This window comes from Dendrobates tinctorius, unplaced genomic scaffold (genome assembly GCF_039654945.1).
Source record: "Dendrobates tinctorius isolate UK_male_01 unplaced genomic scaffold, ASM3965494v1 ptg000116l, whole genome shotgun sequence".
In the NCBI taxonomy this organism is placed as follows: domain Eukaryota; kingdom Metazoa; phylum Chordata; class Amphibia; order Anura; family Dendrobatidae; genus Dendrobates; species Dendrobates tinctorius.
The window spans coordinates 41,090,930-41,111,669 of record NW_027361784.1 but is presented as its reverse complement, the minus strand read 5'-3'; positions in this window follow the sequence as shown (position 1 = coordinate 41,111,669).

The window sequence follows — 20,740 nt, the reverse complement described above, 5'->3', positions numbered from 1 at the left end:
GTGACTAGAGGATAAGTGAGATTTTGAATTTCTGCTCACACTAGTGGACACTGGACACTTTTGGATTGTGTAAGGCCCACTGAATATCTGAGCGCTATGTCACAGGTTCGATGGCACAGCTTTGACCAAAGTGACTAGAGGATAAGTGAGATTTTGAATTTCTGCAGACACTTGTGGACACTGGACACTTTTGGAAAGTGTGAGGCCCACTGAATATCTGAGCGCTATGTCACAGGCTCGATGGCACAGCTGTGACCAAAGTGACTAGAGGATAAGTGAGGTTTGGAATTTCTGCAGACACTTGTGGACACTGGACACTTTTGGATTGTGTGAGGCCCACTGAATATCTGAGCGCTATGTCACAGGCTCGATGGCACAGCTGTTAACAAAGTGACTAGAGGATAAGTGAGATTTTGAATTTTTGCAGACACTTGTGGACACTGGACACTTTTGGATTGTGTGAGGCCCACTGAATATCTGAGCGCTATGTCACAGGCTCGATGGCACAGCTGTGACCAAAGTGACTAGAGGATAAGTGAGATTTTGAATTTCTGCAGACACTTGTGGACACTGGACACTTTTGGATTGTGTGAGGCCCACTGAATATCTGAGCGCTATGTCACAGACTCGATGGCACAGCTGTGACCAAAGTGACTAGAGGATAAGTGAGATTTTGAATTTCTGCAGACACTTGTGGACACTGGACACTTTTGGATTGTGTGAGGCCCACTGAATATCTGAGCGCTATGTCACAGGCTCGATGGCACAGCTGTGACCAAAGTGACTAGAGGATAAGTGTGATTTTGAATTTCTGCAGACACTTGTGGACACTGGACACTTTTGGATTGTGTGAGGCCCACTGAATATCTGAGCGCTATGTCACAGGCTGGATGGCACAGCTGTGACCAAAGTGACTAGAGGACAAGTGAGATTTTGAATTTCTGCAGACACTTGGGGACACTGGACACTTTTGGATTGTGTGAGGCCCACTGAATATTTGAGCGCTATGTCACAGGCTCGATGGCACAGCTGTGACCAAAGTGACTAGAGGATAAGTGAGATTTTGAATTTCTGCTCACACTAGTGGACACTGGACACTTTTGGATTGTGTGAGGCCCACTGAATATCTGAGCGCTATATCACAGGCTCGATGGCACAGCTGTGACCAAAGTGACTAGAGGATAAGTGAGATTTTGAATTTCTGCAGACACTTGTGGACACTGGACACTTTTGGATTGTGTGAGGCCCACTGAATATCTGAGCGCTATGTCACAGGCTGGATGGCACAGCTGTGACCAAAGTTACTAGAGGATAAGTGAGATTTTGAATTTCTGCTCACACTAGTGGACACTGGACACTTTTGGATTGTGTGAGGCCCACTGAATATCTGAGCGCTATGTCACAGGTTTGATGGCACAGCTTTGACCAAAGTGACTAGAGGATAAGTGAGATTTTGAATTTCTGCAGACACTTGTGGACACTGGACACTTTTGGATAGTGTGAGGCCCACTGAATATCTGAGCGCTATGTCACAGGCTCGATGGCACAGCTGTGACCAAAGTGACAAGAGGATAAGTGAGGTTTTGAATTTCTGCAGACACTTGTGGACACTGGACACTTTTGGATTGTGTGAGGCCCACTGAATATCTGAGCGCTATGTCACAGGCTCGATGGCACAGCTGTTAACAAAGTGACTAGAGGATAAGTGAGATTTTGAATTTTTGCATACACTTGTGGACACTGGACACTTTTGGATTGTGTGAGGCCCACTGAATATCTGAGCGCTATGTCACAGGCTCGATGGCACAGCTGTGACCAAAGTGACTAGAGGATAAGTGAGATTTTGAATTTCTGCAGACACTTGTGGACAATGGACACTTTTGGATTGTGTGAGGCCCACTGGATATCTGAGAGCTATGTCACAGGCTCGATGGCACAGCTGTGACCAAAGTGACTGGAGGATAAGTGAGATTTTGAATTTCTGCTCACACTAGTGGACACTGGACACTTTTGGATTGTGTGAGGCCCACTGAATATCTGAGCGCTATGTCACAGACTTGATGGCACAGCTGTGACCAAAGTGACTAGAGGATAAGTGAGATTTTGAATTTCTGCAGTCACTTGTGGACACTGGACCCTTTTGGATTGTGTGAGGCCCACTGAATATCTGAGCGCTATGTCACAGGCTGGATGGCACAGCTGTGACCAAAGTGACTAGAGGATAAGTGAGATTTTGAATTTCTGCAGACACTTGTGGACACTGGACACTTTTGGATTGTGTGAGGCCCACTGAATATCTGAGCGCTATGTCGCAGGCTCGATGGCACAGCTGTGACCAAAGTGACTAGAGGATAAGTGAGATTTTGAATTTCTGCAGACACTTGTGGACACTGGACACTTTTGGATTGTGTGAGGCCCACTGAATATTTGAGCGCTACGTCACAGGCTCGATGGCACAGCTGTGACCAAAGTGACTAGAGGATAAGTGAGATTTTGAATTTCTGCTCACACTAGTGGACACTGGACACTTTTGGATTGTGTGGGGCCCACTGAATATCTGAGCTCTATGTCACAGGCTCGATGGCACAGCTGTGACCAAAGTGACAAGAGGATAAGTGAGATTTTGAATTTCTGTAGACACTTGTGGACACTGGACACTTTTGGATTGTGTGAGGCCCAATGAATATCTGAGCGCTATGTCACAGGCTGGATGGCACAGCTGTGACCAAAGTGACTAGAGGATAAGTGAGATTTTGAATTTCTGCTCACACTAGTGGACACTGGACACTTTTGGATTGTGTGAGGCCCACTGAATATCTGAGCGCTATGTCACAGGTTTGATGGCACAGCTTTGACCAAAGTGACTAGAGGATAAGTGAGATTTTGAATTTCTGCAGACACTTGTGGACACTGGACACTTTTGAATAGTGTGAGGCCCACTGAATATCTGAGCGCTATGTCACAGGCTCGATGGCACAGCTGTGACCAAAGTGACTAGAGGATAAGTGAGGTTTTGAATTTCTGCAGACACTTGTGGACACTGGACACTTTTGGATTGTGTGAGGCCCACTGAATATCTGAGCGCTATGTCACAGGCTCAATGGCACAGCTGTTAACAAAGTGACTAGAGGATAAGTGAGATTTTGAATTTTTGCAGACACTTGTGGACACTGGACACTTTTGGATTGTGTGAGGCCCACTGAATATCTGAGCGCTATGTCACAGGCTCGATGGCACAGCTGTGACCAAAGTGACTAGAGGATAAGTGAGATTTTGAATTTCTGAAGACACTTGTGGACACTGTACACTTTTGGATTGTGTGAGGCCCACTGGATATCTGAGAGCTATGTCACAGGCTCGATGGCACAGCTGTAACCAAAGTGACTAGAGGATAAGTGAGATTTTGAATTTCTGCTCACACTAGTGGACACTGGACACTTTTGGATTGTGTGAGGCCCACTGAATATCTGAGCGCTATGTCACAGACTTGATGGCACAGCTGTGACCAAAGAGACTAGAGGATAAGTGTGATTTTGAATTTCTGCAGACACTTGTGAACACAGGACACTTTTGGATTGTGTGAGGCCCACTGAATATCTGAGCGCTATGTCACAGGCTGGATGGCACAGGTGTGACCAAAGTGACTAGAGGATAAGTGAGATTTTGAATTTCTGCACATACTTGTGGACACTGGACACTTTTGGATTGTGTGAGGCCCACTGAATATCTGAGCGCTATGTCGCAGGCTCGATGGCACAGCTGTAACCAAAGTGACTAGAGGATAAGTGAGATTTTGAATTTCTGCAGACACTTGTGGACACTGGACACTTTTGGATTGTGTGAGGCCCACTGAATATCTGAGCGCTATGTCACAGGCTCGATGGCACAGCTGTGACCAAAGTGACTAGAGGATAAGTGAGATTTTGAATTTCTGCAGACACTTGTGGACACTGGACACTTTTGGATTGTGTGAGGCCCACTGAATATCTGAGCGCTATCGCACAGGCTCGACGGCACAGCTGTGACCAAAGTGACTAGAGGATAAGTGAGATTTTGAATTTCTGCTCACACTAGTGGACACTGGACACTTTTGGATTGTGTGAGGCCCACTGAATATCTGAGCACTATGTCACAGGCTCGATGGCACAGCTGTGACCAAAGTGACTAGAGGATAAGTGAGATTTTGAATTTCTGCTCACACTAGTGGACACTGGACACTTTTGGATTGTGTGAGGCCCACTGAATATCTGAGTGCTATGTCACAGGCTCGATGGCACAGCTGTGACCAAAGTGACTAGAGGATAAGTGAGATTTTGAATTTCTGCAGACATTTGTGGACACTGGACACTTTTGGATTGTGTGAGGCCCACTGTATATCTGAGCGCTGTGTCACAGGCTCGATGGCACAGCTGTGACCAAAGTGACTAGAGGATAAGGGAGATTTTGAATTTCTGCTCACACTAGTGGACACTGGACACTTTTGGATTGTGTGAGGCCCACAGAATATCTGAGCGCTATGTCACAGGCTCGATGGCACAGCTGTGACCAAAGTGACTAGAGGATAAGTGAGATTTTGAATTTCTGCAGACACTTGTGGACACTGGACACTTTTGGATTGTGTGAGGCCCACTGAATATCTGAGCGCTATGTCACAGGCTAGATGGCACAGCTGTGACCAAAGTGACTAGAGGATAAGTGAGATTTTGAATTTCTGCTCACACTAGTGATCACTGGACACTTTGGATTGTGTGAGGCCCACTGAATATCTGAGCGCTATGTCACAGGCTTGATGGCACAGCTGTGACCAACGTGACTAGAGGATAAGTGAGATTTTGAATTTCTGCAGACATTTGTGGACACTGGACACTTTTGGATTGTGTGAGGCCCACTGAATATCTGAGCGCTATGTCACATGCTCGATGGCACAGCTGTGACCAAAGTGACTAGAGGATAAGTGAGATTTTGAATTTCTGCTCACACTAATGGACACTGGACACTTTTGGATTGTGTGAGGCCCACTGAATATCTGAGCGCTATGTCACAGGCTCGATGGCACAGCTGTGACCAAAGTGACTAGAGAATAAGTGAGATTTTGAATTTCTGCAGACACTTGTGGACACTGGACACTTTTGGATTGTGTGAGGCCCACTGAATATCTGAGCGCTATGTCACAGGCTCGATGGCACAGCTGTGACCAAAGTGACTAGAGGATAAGTGAGATTTTGAATTTCTGCAGACACTTGTGGACACTGGACACTTTTGGATTGTGTGAGGCCCACTGAATATCTGAGCGCTATGTCACAGGCATGATGGCACAGCTGTGACCAAAGTGACTAGAGGATAAGTGATATTTTGAATTTCTGCTCACACTAGTGGACACTGGACACTTTTGGATTGTGTGAGGCCCACTGAATATCTGAGCGCTATGTCACAGGCTTGATGGCACAGCTGTGACCAAAGTGACTAGAGGATAAGTGAGATTTTGAATTTCTGCAGACACTTGTGGACACTGGACACTTTTGGATTGTGTGAGGCCCACTGAATATCTGAGCGCTATGTCACAGGCTCGATGGCACAGCTGTGACCAAAGTGACTAGAGGATAAGTGAGATTTTGAATTTCTGCTCACACTAGTAGACACTGGACACTATTGGATTGTGTGAGGCCCACTGAATATCTGAGCGCTATGTCACAGGCTCGATGGCACAGCTGTGACCAAAGTGACTAGAGGATAAGTGAGATTTTGAATTTCTGCAGACACTTGTGGACACTGGACACTTTTGGATTGTGTGAGGCCCACTGAATATCTGAGCGCTATGTCACAGGCTCGATGGCACAGCTGTGACCAAAGTGACTAGAGGATAAGTGAGATTTTGAATTTCTGCAGACACTTGTGGACACTGGACACTTTTGGATTGTGTGAGGCCCACTGAATATCTGAGCTCTATGTCACAGGCTCGATGGCACAGCTGTGACAAAAGTGACTAGAGGATAAGGGAGATTTTGAATTTCTGCTCACACTAGTGGACACTGGACACTTTCAGATTGTGTGAGGCCCACTGAATATCTGAGCGCTATGTCACATTCTCGATGGCACAGCTGTGACCAAAGTGACTAGAAGTGACTAGAGGATAAGTGAGATTTTGAATTTCTGCAGACACTTGTGGACACTGGACACTTTTGGATTGTGTGAGGCCCACTGAATATCTGAGCGCTATGTCACAGGCTCGATGGCACAGCTGTGACCAAAGTGACTAGAGGATAAGTGAGATTTTGAATTTCTGCTCACACTAATGGACACTGGACACTTTTGGATTGTGTGAGGCCCACTGAATATCTGAGCGCTATGTCACAGGCTCGATGGCACAGCTGTGACCAAAGTGACTAGAGGATAAGTGAGATTTTGAATTTCTGCAGACACTTGTGGACACTGGACACTTTTGGATTGTGTGAGGCCCACTGAATATATGAGCGCTATGTCACAGGCTTGATGGCACAGCTGTGACCAAAGTGACTAGAGGATAAGTGAGATTTTGAATTTCTGCAGACACTTGTGGACACTGGACACTTTTGGATTGTGTGAGGCCCAATGAATATCTGAGCGCTTTGTCACATGCTCGATGGCACAGCTGTGACCAAAGTGACTAGAGGATAAGTGAGATTTTGAATTTCTGCTCACACTAATGGACACTGGACACTTTTGGATTGTGTGAGGCCCACTGAATATCTGAGTGCTATGTCACAGGCTCGATGGCACAGCTGTGACCAAAGTGACTAGAGGATAAGTGAGATTTTGAATTTCTGCAGACACTTGTGGACACTGGACACTTTTGGATTGTGTGAGGCCCACTGAATATGTGAGCGCTATGTCACAGGCTCGATGGCACAGCTGTGACCAAAGTGACTAGAGGATAAGTGAGATTTTGAATTGCTGCTCACACTAGTGGACACTGGACACTTTTGGATTGTGTGAGGCCCACTGAATATCTGAGCGCTATGTCACAGGCTCGATGGCACAGCTGTGACCAAAGTGAATAGAGGATAAGTGAGATTTTGAATTTCTGCTCACACTAGTGGACACTAGACACTTTTGGATTGTGTGAGGCCCAATGAATATCTGAGCGCTATGTCACTGGCTCGATGGCACAGCTGTGACCAAAGTGAATAGAGGATAAGTGAGATTTTGAATTTCTGCCGACACTTGTGGACACTGGACACTTTTGGATTGTGTGAGGCCCACTGAATATTTGAGCGCAATGTCACAGGCTCGATGGCACAGCTGTGACCAAAGTGACTAGAGGATAAGTGAGATTTTGAATTTCTGCAGACACTTGTGGACACTGGACATTTTTGGATTTTATGAGGCCCACTGAATAGCTGAGCGCTATGTCACAGGCTCGATGGCACAGCTGTGACCAAAGTGACTAGAGAATAAGTAAGATTTTGAATTTCTGCTCACACTAGTGGACATTGTACACTTTTGCATTGTGTGAGGCCCACTGAATATCTGAGCGCTATGTCACAGGCTCGATGGCACAGCTGTGACCAAAGTGACTAGAGAATAAGTGAGATTTTGAATTTCTGCTCACACTAGTGGACACTGGACACCTTTGGATTGTGTGAGGCCCACTGAATATCTGAGCGCTATGTCACAGGCTTGATGGCACAGCTGTGACCAAAGTGACTAGAGGATAAGTGAGATTTTGAATTTCTGCAGACACTTGTGGAGACTGGACACTTTTGGATTGTGTGAGGCCCACTGAATATCTGAGCACTATGTCACAGGCTCGATGGCACAGCTGTGACCAAAGTGACTAGAGGATAAGTGAGATTTTGAATTTCTGCTCAGAATAGTGGACACTGGACACTTTTGGATTGTGTGAGGCCCACTGAATATCTGAGCGCTATGTCACAGGCTCGATGGCACAGCTGTGACCAAAGTGACTAGAGGATAAGTGAGATTTTGAATTTCTGCAGACACTTGTGGACACTGGACACTTTTGGATTGTGTGAGGCCCACTGAATATCTGAGCGCTATGTCACAGGCTCGATGGCACAGCTGTGACCAAAGTGACTAGAGGATAAGTGAGATTTTGAATTTCTGCAGACACTTGTGGACACTGGACACTTTTGGATTGTGTGAGGCCCACTGAATATCTGAGCGCTATGTCACAGGCTCGATGGCACAGCTGTGACCAGTGACTAGAGGATAAGGGAGATTTTGAATTTCTGCTCACACTAGTGGACACTGGACACTTTTGGATTGTGTGAGGCCCACAGAATATCTGAGCGCTATGTCACAGGCTCATTGGCACAGCTGTGACCAAAGTGACTAGAGGATAAGTGAGATTTTGAATTTCTGCAGACACTTGTGGACACTGGACACTTTTGGATTGTGTGAGGCCCACTGAATATCTGAGCGCTATGTCACAGGCTAGATGGCACAGCTGTGACCAAAGTGACTAGAGGATAAGTGAGATTTTGAATTTCTGCTCACACTAGTGATCACTGGACAGTTTTGGATTGTGTGAGGCCCACTGAATATCTGAGCGCTATGTCACAGGCTTGATGGCACAGCTGTGACCAAAGTGAATAGAGGATAAGTGAGATTTTGAATTTCTGCAGACACTTGTGGACACTGGACACTTTTGGATTGTGTTAGGCCCACTGAATATTTGAGCGCTATGTCACATGCTCGATGGCACAGCTGTGACCAAAGTGACTAGATTATAAGTGAGATTTTGAATTTCTGCTCACACTAATGGACACTGGACACTTTTGGATTGTGTGAGGCCCACTGAATATCTGAGCGCTATGTCACAGGCTCGATGGCACAGCTGTGACCAAAGTGACTAGAGGATAAGTGAGATTTTGAATTTCTGCAGACACTTGTGGACACTGGACACTTTTGGATTGTGTGAGGCCCACTGAATATCTGGGCGCTATGTCACAGGCTCGATGGCACAGCTGTGACCAAAGTGACTAGAGGATAAGTGAGATTTTGAATTTCTGCAGACACTTGTGGACACTGGACACTTTTGGATTGTGTGAGGCCCACTGAATATCTGAGCGCTATGTCACAGGCTCGATGGCACAGGTGTGACCAAAGTGACTAGAGGATAAGTGAGATTTTGAATTTCTGCTCACACTAGTGGACACTGGACACTTTTGGATTGTGTGAGGCCCACTGAACATCTGAGCGCTATGTCACAGGCATGATGGCACAGCTGTGACCAAAGTGACTAGAGGAAAAGTGAGATTTTGAATTTCTGCAGACACTTGTGGACACTGGACACTTTTGGATTGTGTGAGGCCCACTGAATATCTGAGCGCTATGTCACAGGCTCGATGGCACAGCTGTGACCAAAGTGACTAGAGGATAAGTGAGATTTTGAATTTCTGCAGACACTTGTGGACACTGGACACTTTTGGATTTTGTGAGGTCCACTGAATATCTGAGCTCTATGTCACAGGCTTGATGGCACAGCTGTGACAAAAGTGACTAGAGGATAAGGGAGATTTTGAATTTCTGCTCACACTAGTGGACACTGGACACTTTTGGATTGTGTGAGGCCCACTGAATATCTGAGCGCTATGTGACAGGCTCGATGGCACAGCTGTGACCAAAGTGACTAGAGGATAAGTGAGATTTTGAATTTCTGCAGACACTTGTGGACACTGGACACTTTTGGATTGTGTGAGGCCCACTGAATATCTGAGCGCTATGTCACATGCTCGATGGCACAGCTGTGACCAAAGTGACTAGAGGATAAGTGAGATTTTGAATTTCTGCTCACACTAGTGATCACTGGACACTTTTGGATTGTGTGAGGCCCACTGAATATCTGAGCGCTATGTCACAGGCTTGATGGCACAGCTGTGACCAAAGTGACTAGAGGATAAGTGAGATTTTGAATTTCTGCAGACACTTGTGGACACTGGACACTTTTGGATTGTGTGAGGCCCACTGAATATCTGAGCGCTATGTCATATGCTCGATGGCACAGCTGTGACCAAAGTGACTAGAGGATAAGTGAGATTTTGAATTTCTGCTCACACTAATGGACACTGGACACTTTTGGATTGTGTGAGGCCCACTGAATATCTGAGCGCTATGTCACAGGCTCGATGGCACAGCTGTGACCAAAGTGACTAGAGGATAAGTGAGATTTTGAATTTCTGCAGACACTTGTGGACACTGGACACTTTTGGATTGTGTGAGGCCCACTGAATATCTGAGCGCTATGTCACAGGCTCGATGGCACAGCTGTGACCAAAGTGACTAGAGGATAAGTGAGATTTTGAATTTCTGCAGACACTTGTGGACACTGGACACTTTTGGATTGTGTGAGGCCCACTGAATATCTGAGCGCTATGTCACAGGCTCGATGGCACAGCTGTGACCAAAGTGACTAGAGGATAAGTGAGATTTTGAATTGCTGCTCACACTAGTGGACACTGGACACTTTTGGATTGTGTGAGGCCCACTGAATATCTGAGCGCTATGTCACTGGCTCGATGGCACAGCTGTGACCAAAGTGAATAGAGGATAAGTGAGATTTTGAATTTCTGCAGACACTTGTGGACACTGGACACTTTTGGATTGTGTGAGGCCCACTGAATATTTGAGCGCTATGTCACAGGCTCGATGGCACAGCTGTGACCAAAGTGACTAGAGGATAAGTGAGATTTTGAATTTCTGCATACACTTGTGGACACTGTACACTTTTGAATTGTGTGAGGCCCACTGAATAGCTGAGCGCTATGTCACAGGCTCGATGGCACAGCTGTGACCAAAGTGACTAGAGGATAAGTGAGATTTTGAATTTATGCAGACACTTGTGGACACTGGACACTTTTGGATTGTGTGAGGCCCACTGAATATCTGAGCGCTATGTCACAGGCTCGACGGCACAGCTGTGACCAAAGTTACTAGAGGATAAGTGATATTTTGAATTTCTGCAGACACTTGTGGACACTGGACACTTTTGGATTGTGTGAGGCACACTGAATATCTGAGCGCTATGTCACAGGCTTGATGGCACAGCTGTGACCAAAGTGACTAGAGGATAAGTGAGATTTTGAATTTCTGCAGACACTTGTGGACACTGGACACTTTTGGATTGTGTGAGGCCCACTGAATATCTGAGCGCTATGTCACAGGCTCGATGGCACAGCTGTGACCAAAGTGACTAGAGGATAAGTGAGATTTTGAATTTCTGCTCACACTAGTGGACACTGGACACTTTTGGATTGTGTGAGGCCCACTGAATATCTGAGCGCTATGTCACAGGCTCGATGGCACAGCTGTGACCAAAGTGACTAGAGGATAAGTGAGATTTTGAATTTCTGCAGACACTTGTGGACACTGGACACTTTTGGATTGTGTGAGGCCCACTGAATATCTGAGCGCTATGTCACAGGCTCGATGGCACAGCTGTGACAAAAGTGACTAGAGGATAAGGGAGATTTTGAATTCCTGCTCACACTAGTGGACACTGGACACTTTTGGATTGTGTGAGGCCCACTGAATATCTGAGCGCTATGTCACAGGCTTGATGGCACAGCTGTGACCAAAGTGACTAGAGGATAAGTGAGATTTTGAATTTCTGCAGACACTTGTGGACACTGGACACTTTTGGATTGTGTGAGGCCCACTGAATATCTGAGCGCTATGTCACAGGCTCGATGGCACAGCTGTGACCAAAGTGACTAGAGGATAAGTGAGATTTTGAATTTCTGCTCACACTAGTGGACACTGGACACTTTTGGATTGTGTGAGGCCCACTGAATATTTGAGCGCAATGTCACAGGCTCGATGGCACAGCTGTGACCAAAGTGACTAGAGGATAAGTGAGATTTTGAATTTCTGCTCACACTAGTGGACACTGGACACTTTTGGATTGTGTGAGGCCCACTGAATAGCTGAGCGCTATGTCACAGGCTCGATGGCACAGCTGTGACCAAAGTGACTAGAGGATAAGTGAGATTTTGAATTTCTGCTCACACTAGTGGACACTGGACACTTTTGCATTGTGTGAGGCCCACTGAATATCTGAGCGCTATGTCACAGGCTCGATGGCACAGCTGTGACCAAAGTGACTAGAGGATAAGTGAGATTTTGAATTTCTGCAGACACTTGTGGACACTGGACACTTTTGGATTGTGGTAGGCCCACTGAATATCTGAGCGCTATGTCACAGGCTCGATGGCACAGCTGTGACCAAAGTGACTAGAGAATAAGTGAGATTTTGAATTTCTGCTCACACTAGTGGACACTGGACACCTTTGGATTGTGTGAGGCCCACTGAATATCTGAGCGCTATGTCACAGGCTCGATGGCACAGCTCTGACCACAGTGACTAGAGGATAAGGGAGATTTTGAATTTCTGCAGACACTTGTGGACACTGGACACTTTTGGAATGTGTGAGGCCCACTGAAGATCTGAGCGCTATGTCACAGGCTCGATGGCACAGCTGTGACCAAAGTGACTAGAGGATAAGTGAGATTTTGAATTTCTGCAGACACTTGTGGACACTGGACACTTTTGGATTGTGTGAGGCCCACTGAATATCTGAGCGCTATGTCACAGGCTCGATGGCACAGCTGTGACCAAAGTGACTAGAGGATAAGTGAGATTTTGAATTTCTGCAGACACTTGTGGACACTGGACACTTTTGGATTGTGTGAGGCCCACTGAATATCCGAGCGCTATGTCACAGGCTCGATGGCACAGCTTTGACAAAAGTGACTAGAGGATAAGGAAGATTTTGAATTCCTGCTCACACTAGTGGACACTGGACACTTTTGGATTGTGTGAGGCCCACTAAATATCTGAGAGCTATGTCACAGGCTCGATGGCACAGCTGTGACCAAAGTGACTAGAGGATAAGTGAGATTTTGAATTTCTGCTCACACTAGTGGACATTGGACACTTTTGCATTGTGTGAGGCCCACTGAATATCTGAGCGCTATGTCACAGGCTCGATGGCACAGCTGTGACCAAAGTGACTAGAGGATAAGTGAGATTTTGAATTTCTGCAGACACTTGTGGACACTGGACACTTTTGGATTGTGGTAGGCCCACTGAATATCTGAGCGCTATGTCACAGGCTCGATGGCACAGCTGTGATCAAAGTGACTAGAGAATAAGTGAGATTTTGAATTTCTGCTCACTAGTGGACACTGGACACCTTTGGATTGTGTGAGGCCCACTGAATATCTGAGCGCTATGTCACAGGCTTGATGGCACAGCTGTGACCAAAGTGACTAGAGGATAAGTGAGATTTTGAATTTCTGCAGACACTTGTGGACACTGGACACTTTTGGATTGTGTGAGGCCCACTGAATATCTGAGCACTATGTCACAGGCTCGATGGCACAGCTGTGACCAAAGTGACTAGAGGATAAGTGAGATTTTGAATTTCTGCTCACAATAGTGGACACTGGACACTTTTGGAATGTGTGAGGCCCACTGAATATCTGAGCGCTATGTCACAGGCTCGATGGCACAGCTGTGACCAAAGTGACTAGAGGATAAGTGAGATTTTGAATTTCTGCAGACACTTGTGGACACTGGACACTTTTGGATTGTGTGAGGCCCACTGAATATCTGAGCGCTATGTCACAGGCTCGATGGCACAGCTGTGACCAAAGTGACTAGAGGATAAGTGAGATTTTGAATTTCTGCAGACACTTGTGGATCCTGGACACTTTTGGATTGTGTGAGGCCCACAGAATATCTGAGCGCTATGTCACAGGCTTGATGGCACAGCTGTTACCAAAGTGAATAGAGGATAAGTGAGATTTTGAATTTCTGCAGACACTTGTGGACACTGGACACTTTTGGATTGTGTGAGGCCCACTGAATATTTGAGCGCTATGTCACATGCTCGGTGGCACAGCTGTGACCAAAGTGACTAGAGGATAAGTGAGATTTTGAATTTCTGCTCACACTAATGGACACTGGACACTTTTGGATTGTGTGAGGCCCACTGAATATTTGAGCGCTATGTCACAGGCTCGATGTCACAGCTGTGACCAAAGTGACTAGAGGATAATTGAGATTTTGAATTTCTGCAGACACTTGTGGACACTGGACACTTTTGGATTGTGTGAGGCCCACTGAATATCTGGGCGCTATGTCACAGGCTCGATGGCACAGCTGTGACCAAAGTGACTAGAGGATAAGTGAGATTTTGAATTTCTGCAGACACTTGTGGACACTGGACACTTTTGGATTGTGTGAGGCCCACTGAATATCTGAGCGCTATGTCACAGGCTCGATGGCACAGCTGTGACCAAAGTGACTAGAGGATAAGTGAGATTTTGAATTTCTGCTCACACTAGTGGACACTGGACACTTTTGGATTGTGTGAGGCCCACTGAATATCTGAGCGCTATGTAACAGGCTTGATGGCACAGCTGTGACCAAAGTGACTAGAGGATAAGTGAGATTTTGAATTTCTGCAGACACTTGTGGACACTGGACACTTTTGGATTGTGTGAGGCCCACTGAATATCTGAGCGCTATGTCACAGGCTCGATGGCACAGCTGTGACCAAAGTGACTAGAGGATAAGTGAGATTTTGAATTTCTGCTCACACTAGTAGACACTGGACACTTTTGGATTGTGTGAGGCCCACTGAATATCTGAGCGCTATGTCACAGGCTCGATGGCACAGCTGTGACCAAAGTCACTAGAGGATAAGTGAGATTTTGAATTTCTGCAGACACTTGTGGACACTGGACACTTTTGGATTGTGTGAGGCCCACTGAATATCTGAGCGCTATGTCACAGGCTCGATGGCACAGCTGTGACCAAAGTGACTAGAGGATAAGTGAGATTTTGAATTTCTGCAGACACTTGTGGACACTGGACACTTTTGGATTGTGTGAGGCCCACTGAATATCTGAGCTCTATGTCACAGGCTCGATGGCACAGCTGTGACCAAAGTGACTAGAGGATAAGGGAGATTTTGAATTTCTGCTCACACTAGTGGACACTGGACACTTTCGGATTGTGTGAGGCCCACTGAATATCTGAGCGCTATGTCACAGGCTCGATGGCACAGCTGTGACCAAAGTGACTAGAGGATAAGTGAGATTTTGAATTTCTGCAGACACTTGTGGACACTGGACACTTTTGGATTGTGTGAGGCCCACTGATTATCTGAGCGCTATGTCACAGGCTAGATGGCACAGCTGTGACCAAAGTGACTAGAGGATAAGTGAGATTTTGAATTTTTGCTAACACTAGTGATCACTGGACACTTTTGGATTGTGTGAGGCCCACTGAATATCTGAGCGCTATGTCACAGGCTTGATGGCACAGCTGTGACCAAAGTGACTAGAGGATAAGTGAGATTTTGAATTTCTGCAGACACTTGTGGACACTGGACACTTTTGGATTGTGTGAGGCCCACTGAATATCTGAGCACTATGTCACATGCTCGATGGCACAGCTGTGACCAAAGTGACTAGAGGATAAGTGAGATTTTGAATTTCTGCTCACACTAATGGACACTGGACACTTTTGGATTGTGTGAGGCACACTGAATATCTGAGCGCTATGTCACAGGCTCGATGGCACAGCTGTGACCAAAGTGACTAGAGGATAAGTGAGATTTTGAATTTCTGCAGACACTTGTGGACACTGGACACTTTTGGATTGTGTGAGGCCCACTGAATATCTGAGCGCTATGTCACAGGCTCGATGGCACAGCTGTGACCAAAGTGACTAGAGAATAAGTGAGATTTTGAATTTCTGCAGACACTTGTGGACACTGGACACTTTTGGATTGTGTGAGGCCCACTGAATATCTGAGCGCTATGTCACAGGCTTGATGGCACAGCTGTGACCAAAGTGACAAGAGGATAAGTGAGATTTTGAATTTCTGCTCACACTAGTGGACACTGGACACTTTTGGATTGTGTGAGGCCCACTGGATATCTGAGCGCTATGTCACAGGCTTGATGGCACAGCTGTGACCAAAGTGACTAGAGGATAAGTGAAATTTTGAATTTCTGCAGACACTTGTAGACACTGGACACTTTTGGATTGTGTGAGGCCCACTGAATAGCTGAGCGCTATGTCACAGGCTCGATGGCACAGCTGTGACCAAAGTGACTAGAGGATAAGTGAGATTTTGAATTTCTGCTCACACTAGTGGACACTGGACACTTTTGCATTGTGTGAGGCCCACTGAATATCTGAGCGCTATGTCACAGGCTCGATGGCACAGCTGTGACCAAAGTGACTAGACGATAAGTGAGATTTTGAATTTCTGCAGACACTTGTGGACACTGGACACTTTTGGATTGTGGTAGGCCCACTGAATATCTGAGCGCTATGTCACAGGCTCGATGGCACAGCTGTGAAAAAAGTGACTAGAGAATAAGTGAGATTTTGAATTTCTGCTCACACTAGTGGACACTGGACACCTTTGGATTGTGTGAGGCGCACTGAATATCTGAGCGCTATGTCACAGGCTTGATGGCACAGCTGTGACCAAAGTGACTAGAGGATAAGTGAGATTTTGAATTTCTGCAGACACTTGTGGACACTGGACACTTTTGGATTGTGTGAGGCCCACTGAATATCTGAGCACTATGTCACAGTCTCGATGGCACAGCTGTGACCAAAGTGACTAGAGGATAAGTGAGATTTTGAATTTCTGCAGACACTTGTGGACACTGGATACTTTTGGATTGTGTGAGGCCCACTGAATATCTGAGCGCTATGTCACAGGCTCAATGGCACAGCTGTGACCAAAGTGACTAGAGGATAAGTGAGATTTTGAATTTCTGCAGACACTTGTGGACACTGGACACTTTTGGATTGTGTGAGGCCCACTGAATATCTGAGCGCTATGTCACAGGCTCGATGGCACAGCTGTGACCAAAGTGACAAGAGGATAAGTGAGATTTTGAATTTCTGCAGACACTTGTGGACACTGGACACTTTTGGATTGTGTGAGGCCCACTGAATATCTGAGCGCTATGTCACAGGCTCGATGGCACAGCTGTGACCAAAGTGACTAGAGGATAAGTGAGATTTTGAATTTCTGCAGACATTTGTGGACACTGGACACTTTTGGATTGTGTGAGGCCCACTGAATATCTGAGCTCTATGTCACAGGCTTGATGGCACAGCTGTGACAAAAGTGACTAGAGGATAAGTGAGATTTTGAATTTCTGCTCACACTAGTGGACACTGGACACTTTCGGATTGTGTGAGGCCCACTGAATATCTGAGCGCTATGTCAGAGGCTCGATGGCACAGCTGTGAACAAAGTGACTAGAAGTGACTAGAGGATAAGTGAGATTTTGAATTTCTGCAGACACTTGTGGACACTGGACACTTTTGGATTGTGTGAGGCCCACTGAATATCTGAGCGCTATGTCACAGGCTCGATGGCACAGCTGTGACCAAAGTTACTAGAGGATAAGTGAGATTTTGAATTTCTGCTCACACTACTGATCACTGGACACTTTTGGATTGTGTGATTCCCACTGAATATCTGAGCGCTATGTCACAGGCTTGATGGCACAGCTGGGACCAAAGTGACTAGAGGATAAGTGAGATTTTGAATTTCTGCAGACACTTGTGGACACTGGACACTTTTGGATTGTGTGAGGCCCACTGAATATCTTAGCGCTATGTCACATGCTCGATGGTACAGCTGTGACCAAAGTGACTAGAGGATAAGTGAGATTTTGAATTTCTGCTTCCACTAATGGACACTGGACACTTTTGGATTGTGTGAGGCCCACTGAATATCTGAGCGCTATGTCACAGGCTCGATGGCACAGCTGTGACCAAAGTGACTAGAGGATAAGTGAGATTTTGAATTTCTGCAGACACTTGTGGACACTGGAAACTTTTGGATTGTTTGAGGCCCACTGAATATGTGAGCGCTATGTCACAGGCTCGATGGCACAGCTGTGACCAAAGTGACTAGAGGATAAGTGAGATTTTGAATTGCTGCTCACACTAGTGGACACTGGACACTTTTGGATTGTGTGAGGCCCACTGAATATCTGAGCGCTATGTCACTGGCTCGATGGCACAGCTGTGACCAAAGTGAATAGAGGATAAGTGAGATTTTGAATTTCTGCAGACACTTGTGGACACTGGACACTTTTGGATTGTGTGAGGCCCACTGAATATTTGAGCGCTATGTCACAGGCTCGATGGCACAGCTGTGACCAAAGTGACTAGAGGATAAGTGAGATTTTGAATTTCTGCATACACTTGTGGACACTGTACACTTTTGAATTGTGTGAGGCCCACTGAATAGCTGAGCGCTATGTCACAGGCTCGATGGCACAGCTGTGACCAAAGTGACTAGAGGATAAGTGAGATTTTGAATTTATGCAGACACTTGTGGACACTGGACACTTTTGGATTGTGTGAGGCCCACTGAATATCTGAGCGCTATGTCACAGGCTCGACGGCACAGCTGTGACCAAAGTTACTAGAGGATAAGTGATATTTTGAATTTCTGCAGACACTTGTGGACACTGGACACTTTTGGATTGTGTGAGGCACACTGAATATCTGAGCGCTATGTCACAGGCTTGATGGCACAGCTGTGACCAAAGTGACTAGAGGATAAGTGAGATTTTGAATTTCTGCAGACACTTGTGGACACTGGACACTTTTGGATTGTGTGAGGCCCACTGAATATCTGAGCGCTATGTCACAGGCTCGATGGCACAGCTGTGACCAAAGTGACTAGAGGATAAGTGAGATTTTGAATTTCTGCTCACACTAGTAGACACTGGACACTTTTGGATTGTGTGAGGCCCACTGAATATCTGAGCGCTATGTCACAGGCTCGATGGCACAGCTGTGACCAAAGTGACTAGAGGATAAGTGAGATTTTGAATTTCTGCAGACACTTGTGGACACTGGACACTTTTGGATTGTGTGAGGCCCACTGAATATCTGAGCGCTATGTCACAGGCTCGATGGCACAGCTTTGACAAAAGTGACTAGAGGATAAGGGAGATTTTGAATTCCTGCTCACAATAGTGGACACTGGACACTTTTGGATTGTGTGAGGCCCACTGAATATCTGAGCGCTATGTCACAGGCTTGATGGCACAGCTGTGACCAAAGTGACTAGAGGATAAGTGAGATTTTGAATTTCTGCAGACACTGTGGACACTGGACACTTTTGGATTGTGTGAGGCCCACTGAATAGCTGAGCACTATGTCACAGGCTCGATGGCACAACTGTGACCAAAGTGACTAGAGGATAAGTGAGATTTTGAATTTCTGCTCACACTAGTGGACACTGGACACTTTTGGATTGTGTGAGGCCCACTGAATATTTGAGCGCAATGTCACAGGCTCGATGGCACAGCTGTGACCAAAGTGACTAGAGGATAAGTGAGATTTTGAATTTCTGCTCACACTAGTGGACACTGGACACTTTTGGATTGTGTGAGGCCCACTGAATAGCTGAGCGCTATGTCACAGGCTCGATGGCACAGCTGTGACCAAAGTGACTAGAGGATAAGTGAGATTTTGAATTTCTGCTCACACTAGTGGACACTGGACACTTTTGCATTGTGTGAGGCCCACTGAATATCTGAGCGCTATGTCACAGGCTCGATGGCACAGCTGTGACCAAAGTGACTAGAGGATAAGTGAGATTTTGAATTTCTGCAGACACTTGTGGACACTGGACACTTTTGGATTGTGGTAGGCCCACTGAATATCTGAGCGCTATGTCACAGGCTCGATGGCACAGCTGTGACCAAAGTGACTAGAGAATAAGTGAGATTTTGAATTTCTGCTCACACTAGTGGACACTGGACACCTTTGGATTGTGTGAGGCCCACTGAATATCTGAGCGCTATGTCACAGGCTCGATGGCACAGCTCTGACCACAGTGACTAGAGGATAAGGGAGATTTTGAATTTCTGCAGACACTTGTGGACACTGGACACTTTTGGATTGTGTGAGGCCCACTGAAGATCTGAGCGCTATGTCACAGGCTCGATGGCACAGCTGTGACCAAAGTGACTAGAGGATAAGTGAGATTTTGAATTTCTGCAGACACTTGTGGACACTGGACACTTTTGGATTGTGTGAGGCCCACTGAATATCCGAGCGCTATGTCACAGGCTCTATGGCACAGCTTTGACAAAAGTGACTAGAGGATAAGGAAGATTTTGAATTCCTGCTCACACTAGTGGACACTGGACACTTTTGGATTGTGTGAGGCCCACTGAATATCTGAGCGCTATGTCACAGGCTCGATGGCACAGCTGTGACCAAAGTGACTAGAGGATAAGTGAGATTTTGAATTTCTGCTCACACTAGTGGACATTGGACACTTTTGCATTGTGTGAGGCCCACTGAATATCTGAGCGCTATGTCACAGGCTCGATGGCACAGCTGTGACCAAAGTGACTAGAGGATAAGTGAGATTTTGAATTTCTGCAGACACTTGTGGACACTGGACACTTTTGGATTGTGGTAGGCCCACTGAATATCTGAGCGCTATGTCACAGGCTCGATGGCACAGCTGTGACCAAAGTGACTAGAGAATAAGTGAGATTTTGAATTTCTGCTCACTAGTGGACACTGGACACCTTTGGATTGTGTGAGGCCCACTGAATATCTGAGCGCTATGTCACAGGCTCGATGGCACAGCTGTGACCAAAGTGACTAGAGGATAAGTGAGATTTTGAATTTCTGCTCACAATAGTGGACACTGGACAC